Below are 7646 nucleotides of genomic sequence, written 5' to 3' on the forward strand. Positions count from 1 at the left end.
ACACAAAAAACCAAACAACAACAACAACAAAAAACCCCCTGCAACAAAAGCGAACAACAACAAAAAAAAAAAAAACAAAAACAAACACAAAAATCCCCACAAAACCAAACAAAAATCTGATTTCCAACAAATATTTGCTTAGGAGTTGCATACCTTGGCATGTAATATAACCAGCTAGTCCCAATGGACTTTGCTTTCTGTTTAGAGTGGAGAGATGTGGACATACACATAATGATGTCCAAGAAAACCAGCTTCATCAGCATCCAGCTTTTCCCTTCTCGGTAATAGGTATTTGAAGCCACGTAATATTTAACAGAGGAAAACAGCAGTATGGCTAAAGCAGGAAGAAACAACACAACCCATGAGAGAGCAAGACCCTTCTGAATGTAATGTAACTACCCAGTTATCTTTACATTCACAATTTTGATGCAGCTGTATGGCATTTAGGTCATGAGTCATGAAGCACATCCACTTTCAAGGGTGAAACCTGGTTTCTAAGCACTCTTATGACAGCTGAATTAATGTCAAGAAATACTGAATAGCAAATTCTGGGGATACATTATTGCAGATCCAGAGCATAACTCTGATCTGAAGATTTATCTCAAATGGCTCTTTCACATCTAGAAATCTGTTTCATTAACAAGGGGGAAGTATTCTTACTACCAACTGTCAATCTTGTGTTTTATCTATTACTAATTTTCCCTAAAGCTTACAACTGAAACTGAGGTGAATGAGCTATCTTATTTACATCAACATGGTCCAGACAGGATTCACAAGTTGATTTTGTTGTGCCAACCTCCCTCATAAGCCCCGATTTACCCAGATCTCAGAGAGCAAAGCTGCGGAAGGCAAGCTGGCTGCTTTCCACCCAAATCTTGGTGATCAGAGTGCTGACATAGAGTGGAGGAAATCGCAATAAACATCTCATCTGCTCTGCTAAACCAGCATCTCTCAGTGCCTTTGCCACTGACTAGGGAGTAAGCAGGTAACTCATGCAATTGTCTTCTCCGAAGCTTTTCTGCTTCAATAGGACATTAGGTGAATGCTATTTGGAGTTGATTTTCTAGCCATTAGTACATTTTTTAAGTCGTAATAGCTCTTACCTGTTTTCTGACAGGTTAGACATCTTAGTACAAATCACCCAAGTATGTTCTTGGTCTAACCAGTAAAAGAGAAATCAATAAAGAAAGAAATGGTCACAGTTATCAGAAATCATAGAATCATAGAATCATAGAATAGTTAGGGTTGGAAAGGACCTTAAGATCATCTAGTTCCAACCCCCCTGCCATGGGCAGGGACACCTTGCCCTAAACCACGTGGTCCAAGGCTCTGTCCAACCTGGCCTTGAACACTGCCAGGGATGGAGCATTCACAACTTCCTTGAGCAAGCCATTCCAGTGCCTCACCACCCTCACTGTAAGAACTCCTTCCTTATATCTAACCTAAACTTCCTCTGTTTAAGTTTGAAGCCATTACCCCTTGTCCTACCACTACAGTCCCTAAGGAAGAGTCCCTCCCCAGCATCCTTATAGACCCCCTTCAGATACTGGAAGGATATGAGGTCTCCACTTAGCCTTCTCTTCTCCAGGCTGAACAGCCCCAACTCTCTCAGCCTGTCTTCATACTGGAGGTGCTCCAGCCCCCTCATCATCCTCGTGGCCCTCCTCTGGACTTGCTGCAACTGCTCCATGTCCTTCTTACGTTGAGGACACCAGAACTGTACGCAGTACTCCAAGTGAGGTCTCACAAGAGCAGAGTAGAGGGGCAGGATCACCTCCTTTGTCCTGCTGGTCACACTTCTTTTGACGCAGCCCAGGATACGGTTGGCTTTCTGGGCTGCAAGTGCACGCTGCCGGCTCATGTTAAGCTTCTCATCAACCAACACCCCCAAGTCCTTCTCTGCAGGGCTTCTCTGAATCACTTCTCCTCCCAACCTGTAGCAGTGCCTTGGATTGCCCCGACCCAGGTGTAGGACCTTGCACTTGGCTTGATTAAACTTCAATAGCCAAGGTGCCACGATCCAGGCTCATTGCTGAGTGCTACTCTGGCTTATTTGCCTTATGAAAGTAGGCTTTCTTGCTGATACAAAGTTTGAAAAGGGAGGAGAGGCCAAGCCCTTACCTGTGACCTCACCAGGATAGGGGATGTACACACAGAGACGAATCTATCTAGAAGACATGTGTCACATAAGCAGTCATTTAAAATAAATCAGCATGTTCTGATCTAATCTGGTATTGAAGCAGAAAATTTTTACAAGTTCTCTTATGGTTAGTCACTTGCATATGTTGAAATGAGTCAGGAATTAGAGAAAGACTACTGCTTTTGAGTGCTGCAATCTCATACTGCTTTCCATTGACATAGCACTTAAGCCTCATTCAATTACTAATAACATAGTAATCCTGAGAGATCTTAGAGATAAACATAAAAGAATTAAGATTTGCTCCTGATGAGCTGCCTCACTGTAAAACAGATTTACACAGAGACAGAAAATAAAAAAATATAAGCCTTTTCACTTGTTCCCTCTCTGGGACTCTTATTTTTCTTTAATACTCACGTTTCTTTCTCCATATGTTTCTTCCTGCAATAACCAGGGACTTTTGTAGCTGGAGTAAAACAGAACTCAAGTAGGCAACAGTGGATAGAAATTATAAACTCAAAAGCACAAAGATTTAAAAACCACTTCCCTTATAAAGGAGCAAGTCAGGAGATAAGAGTGATTATCAGATAGCTGTTGAAGGTAGTAGCAGACAGAAAAAAAGAGATGTTGACAGAGCTGATCTCCAGCATCCCACACCATTTCATCCTTTTTCCATACAGTAGCTGCAGAGGACGATAAAGGCCACCCTTCCGCTGTGCTTGCTGGCAGCCATGTTTCACATCACTGTCCACAGCCTGACCCAGGCCCCCCACCACAATGAAGAGACCAAGGCAACTGACCACCAGGAACAGCATCCTCGTGAGGGAGATTCTTTTGAGTCCTGCCAACAGATAGTCCCCAGCAACACAGACTTTGCCTTCCAGTTTTACAAGCAAGCAGCCATCCAGAAACCTGGCAAGAACATTTTCTTCTCCCCAGTCAGCATCTCCACTGCCTTTGCCTTGCTGGCCCTGGGCTCCAGAGCCACCAGCCAAGCTCAGGTACTGGAAGGGCTAGCCTTTAACCTCAACAACACCCAAGAGGAGGAGATACACAAGGGCTTTCATCATCTCCTCCTCTTTCTGGACCGCCCTGCCAGCCAAGTGCAGCTGAGTATGTGGAACACCCTGTTCATGGACAAACACCTGAAGCCACTAAAAACATTTCTGAAGGATGTGAAAAAACTGTACAAAGGAGAAGTGGTTTCTTGTAACTTCCAGGATTCCACTGAAGCTAAAAAAGAGATCAATGGTCATGTAAAGAACAAAACCCATGGGAATATAATCCAAATACTTAAAGACCTTGATCCAAGCACTCTACTGGTAATTGTTAACTACATTTATTTCAAAGGTAAGTTACATAGATATTACTTTCAGCAATACCTCAGTTTCAGCTGTACTAAAACAAATCATAGAATCATAGAATAGTTAGGGTTGGAAAGGACCTTAAGATCATCTAGTTCCAAAATACTCCAGATTATTTCTGAATTATTTTTAGAAGTGATAAGAAACATTGAGAGTTCTCATGCTATGAAACCTCTTCTACACCTATGTTTTCTCACCATATGTTTATGCTCCTCCACATAAAATTTCATTTATTTGTAACCTTCAAGTTTTAGGGAATTGCTAGAGCACAACACAACTTGCAAATGCATTGCTGTGGCAATGGTTAACCTCCTCTTACACATTATATCTATTAGTAGCAGCATGCAGGACATACCTGGAATTTACCACCCAGAAAAACATGTTTGGAAATAGACGAACTTTCAGTAAAACGGATTTTATTTCAAGTACTTTGTTAAATTGGGTGCCCTAGTCTCAGATGCCCTAGTCTGAGGCATTTCTTTATGATACTGGAGTATATATTTTTACAGGGCAAGCAGGGAGGAAAGCTCAAACTTATAAAGTAAGCGGAGTACTGTGGAATTTATTCCATTATTTATTTTTCAATTTTATTTTATTTCTATTCAACATTAAAAAAAAGGAGAACACACAGAATGGCAGGCAGTGATCCCTGTGTATTTATTCAGTGAACAAACTGCTTAATACGAAAAAAACCCCATAGAAAATTCAGTTGAACAAACATCAAGGGAAAACCATTTTGAAGATTAACGCCCTTGAAGCCTTATTCCATTTAACATAATGCAGTTATGATCAGTTATGAACCCAAAAGTTCAGGTTGTTGCATGTAAGCTTTTCCTTAGTGCTACAAGGTTAAGAACATATGAAAAAGCATATAAGGAGCTTAACATGCTACTTTTTAAAAGGCAGACATCTGCTGTGGAACTTGCTTTACAAGCAATATTCTGAAACCAGAAAGGAACTCATTGGATCCTGATCAGCCTTCATTTTCTTCAAATAAAACATAAGGTAATATGATGAAGTTACTTCATTTAATTTATCTGGCTTAGAAAGGTGGTGTACAAGTCCATACGTAATTTAACCTAGGATATTTAGTTTTTACTGAACACAGTACAGCAAAAATGAGAGAGAACAAGATCCTTAATAAATATGGAATACTTTTGATCTTCAAATATGAGTGTGAATCTTCAAATATGTGTTTATCTATATGGGTTTATCTTGTGTACATCGGTCTGTACTATATTAATATATCCTCCTTGAAATAAGCATTCAATTGTATTCTTTCTCTTTTGGTTTTAAGCCTACTGGGAAAATCCTTTCAATATTAAGGGGACTCACAAGGATTATTTCCATGTGAATGAGAAGACCTGAGTTGAAGTGAAGATGATGACTCGAGATGGATTTTATAAAGCATACTCAGACAGGAAGCTGTCTTGAGAGGTGGTGCAGATTCCTTACAAGGGAGATGTTACAGCATTGTTTATCCTGCCTGATGAAGGAAAAATGAAACAGTTGGAAGATGCCCTGACAAAAGACACTGTGTCTAAATGGAAAAAATCACTTGCAAGATGGTAAATATAGAATTCTGGTTTGATGATTCAAGGTAGACAGAATCTGAATTCTGAATACTATGATCAGATTTTACAGTTACTAGCCTTTGCTTATATTGGAGATTTAAGCAATGGAATAGATATGTAGGGACAGACCAAAAGACTTCATAATTTGATACTTTTAGCAAAAATTAGAATCAGCATCGACTTTTGATGAAAGAACAGATCTGTGAGCTGGGAAATGTAATCTTTTTCCCCACACATTTTCTAAGTTGATGTTAAGTGTCTCCATTTCCCTTGTCTCAAACACAATGTGTTAAAAGTGGTAATATTGTGAGATAGCAATCAGATGCCTCAAAGGGGTGTGAATTCCAAAAGAAAAACTTTCAAGGCTAGAAAAAAAAATGCAAACTTAGTTCCAGAAATGCTGGCACCACTGCTGCTTGCTGTCACATCGAGTGATGATGTTGCAGAATCATACAAGAAAGCCCAGCTGATGTCTTTCTCTGTCCATACTTTTCCCATCATCTTTCAATGTTATGTTTGTTGCCATCTTTTTCAGATAAGATGACTAACATTTTAGCACAGAAGAACCACAGCAAGCTGGGAGTCTTCAGTCCAAGGCACACTTTGATTGCAATAACTACCGTAATTTTTTATTTTTTTTTTAATCCACAGGAGGATAGAAGCGTATATTCCAAAACTATCAATTTCCACTACCTATGACTTAAAGAAGATGTTAATGAATTTAGGTGTAACTGATGTGTTTTCTGACTGGGCTGATCTGTCTGGAATTATAGGAAAGCCTGATTTGAAGGTTTCAAAAGTAAGTTTGCCAGCAGAAACAATGGTCCGTGGATTCCTCAATGCCCAACTGTCTTGCCCTAAACTAAGTTGTGAGATTTTACTTGTTGCTAGAGCTAACTGGTACTCTAAACTAGAACATTTAGCTGATAAAGAAACTTTAAACTCTATTAGACTTCTCCAAGATCTGGAGATAAGGATACTGTATTCTGTCTGAGGCAAAGGCTAGGAGGGGTTTAGCATTTGTCCCAGAAACCAAACACAGCCCAGTTTCTGTGTGTGAAATAAGTGCCCATGGATATCTCTGCTGGGGATGCCTTGCATCAGCATATCTAGCAGAAAATGTGGCCTTTTTCTAAGATATGCATTCTATAATTTTAAAGGATTTAAAATCTTCTTCTGCCATTGAAGGCTCTGATGAGTGCTAATTATGTAAGATGACCAGACTTGAGGGAAACATCCCATTTACTGAAAATAATGTGAGGAGAAACAGATAAAAATGCCCGACAATGACTTAACAAAAAAAAAAAAGGTATCAAGGTGGAATTTCTACTGGCTAAACTCTAATGCATGTGCTATTTAGGGATACATACAGAGCAGTTCTGGAGCCCAACGTCCTTTCCCTCTGAAATTGTCATTCTTTGTAAATTTGCTTGAATATTCTACTTTCAATTAATTCCACAAGGTATACATTACTTCCAATTAATTCCACAGTAAAAGGTCTGTGTTGTGTACACTTGTGGTGAGGAACACTGAATGTGAAAACACTTGCTTACTGAGACAACATTGCTTAAAAAAACACCACAGGCTATAGCCTCCTTCTTCTTGGTTCCTGGCCTACCAGCAATTTTTGTGAAAGGCAGTAGCTGAAATAACTTAGTGCTAATTTGAATAATTTCACACCCTGTCCTCCACATACATTAATTATTGCTCTATTTCATTGTAGGCTGCTCACAAGGCCCTGCTGAATATTCATGAGAATGGCACAGAGGCTGCAGCAGTCACTGACACAGATTTTCTTCCTCATTCTGTTCCTCCTGTCATTAAATTCAACCATCCGTTTTTGCTGTTGATTGTTGATCAATATACTCAAAGCACCCTCTGCATGGGAAAAATTGTAAACCCAACTGAAAAATGACGGATCAGTAGCTGGTCTTACTGAATTGAATTGTATTCTTCATGCAATTATAGTTCAATGTGATTAAAATGATATCAAAACAGTTGTAACAATTTTCTTTTTGCAAAGAAATGAGGCAAGAGTGTGGTCATTCTTAAAATACTGTTCTTGCTCCCTCCTCCAGTAGAAGGTATCCACTGAGATACAGCTATTAGTGAATTAGGAAGAATTTTATAAATCCGCCTTTTGATGACCAGTCTATGCCATCTTCGAATAACAAGGCAAGTACCCAGCTGAGAGAATCTGTTTAAAACATTTTAACTAAATAAAGGTTGAACAAAGAGGCCACTTCTGACTTGTGGGTAGAAAGGAAAGAAAATGCTCCAGCTGCTGCCACCTCTCACCAGGTCCTGGTGCTGGAGGGCTGACATGTAAATTCAAAATATGAATGCAGTCCACTAAGGGATATATCAGTTCTTCTCTTCCACATGGATGTCACTGGTAGAGACGGGTTGTATTTCCATGAGAAAATGACTGCTCACCTCTTGGAGGATGTCTGTGCCAATCTGACATCTCTCTTTTAATGCAGCCTTGTGGATCCAAGGCAGTGTCAAAATCCAGAGTCAAGGTTTGGCACTTGAGAGGATATGGAGCACCAAGAAAAGGGATGCATGCCA

At 39.8% G+C, this 7646-nt stretch overlaps 1 pseudogene; it reads left to right on the forward strand.

The window, feature by feature from the left end:
* Positions 1–361: 361 nt before the first annotated feature.
* LOC115606125 lies at positions 362–6990 on the forward strand (annotated as a pseudogene).
* The last annotated feature ends 656 nt before the right edge of the window (positions 6991–7646 follow it).

The sequence above is a fragment of the Strigops habroptila genome, chromosome 4 (genome assembly GCF_004027225.2).
Source record: "Strigops habroptila isolate Jane chromosome 4, bStrHab1.2.pri, whole genome shotgun sequence".
Taxonomy (NCBI): Eukaryota; Metazoa; Chordata; class Aves; order Psittaciformes; family Psittacidae; genus Strigops; species Strigops habroptila.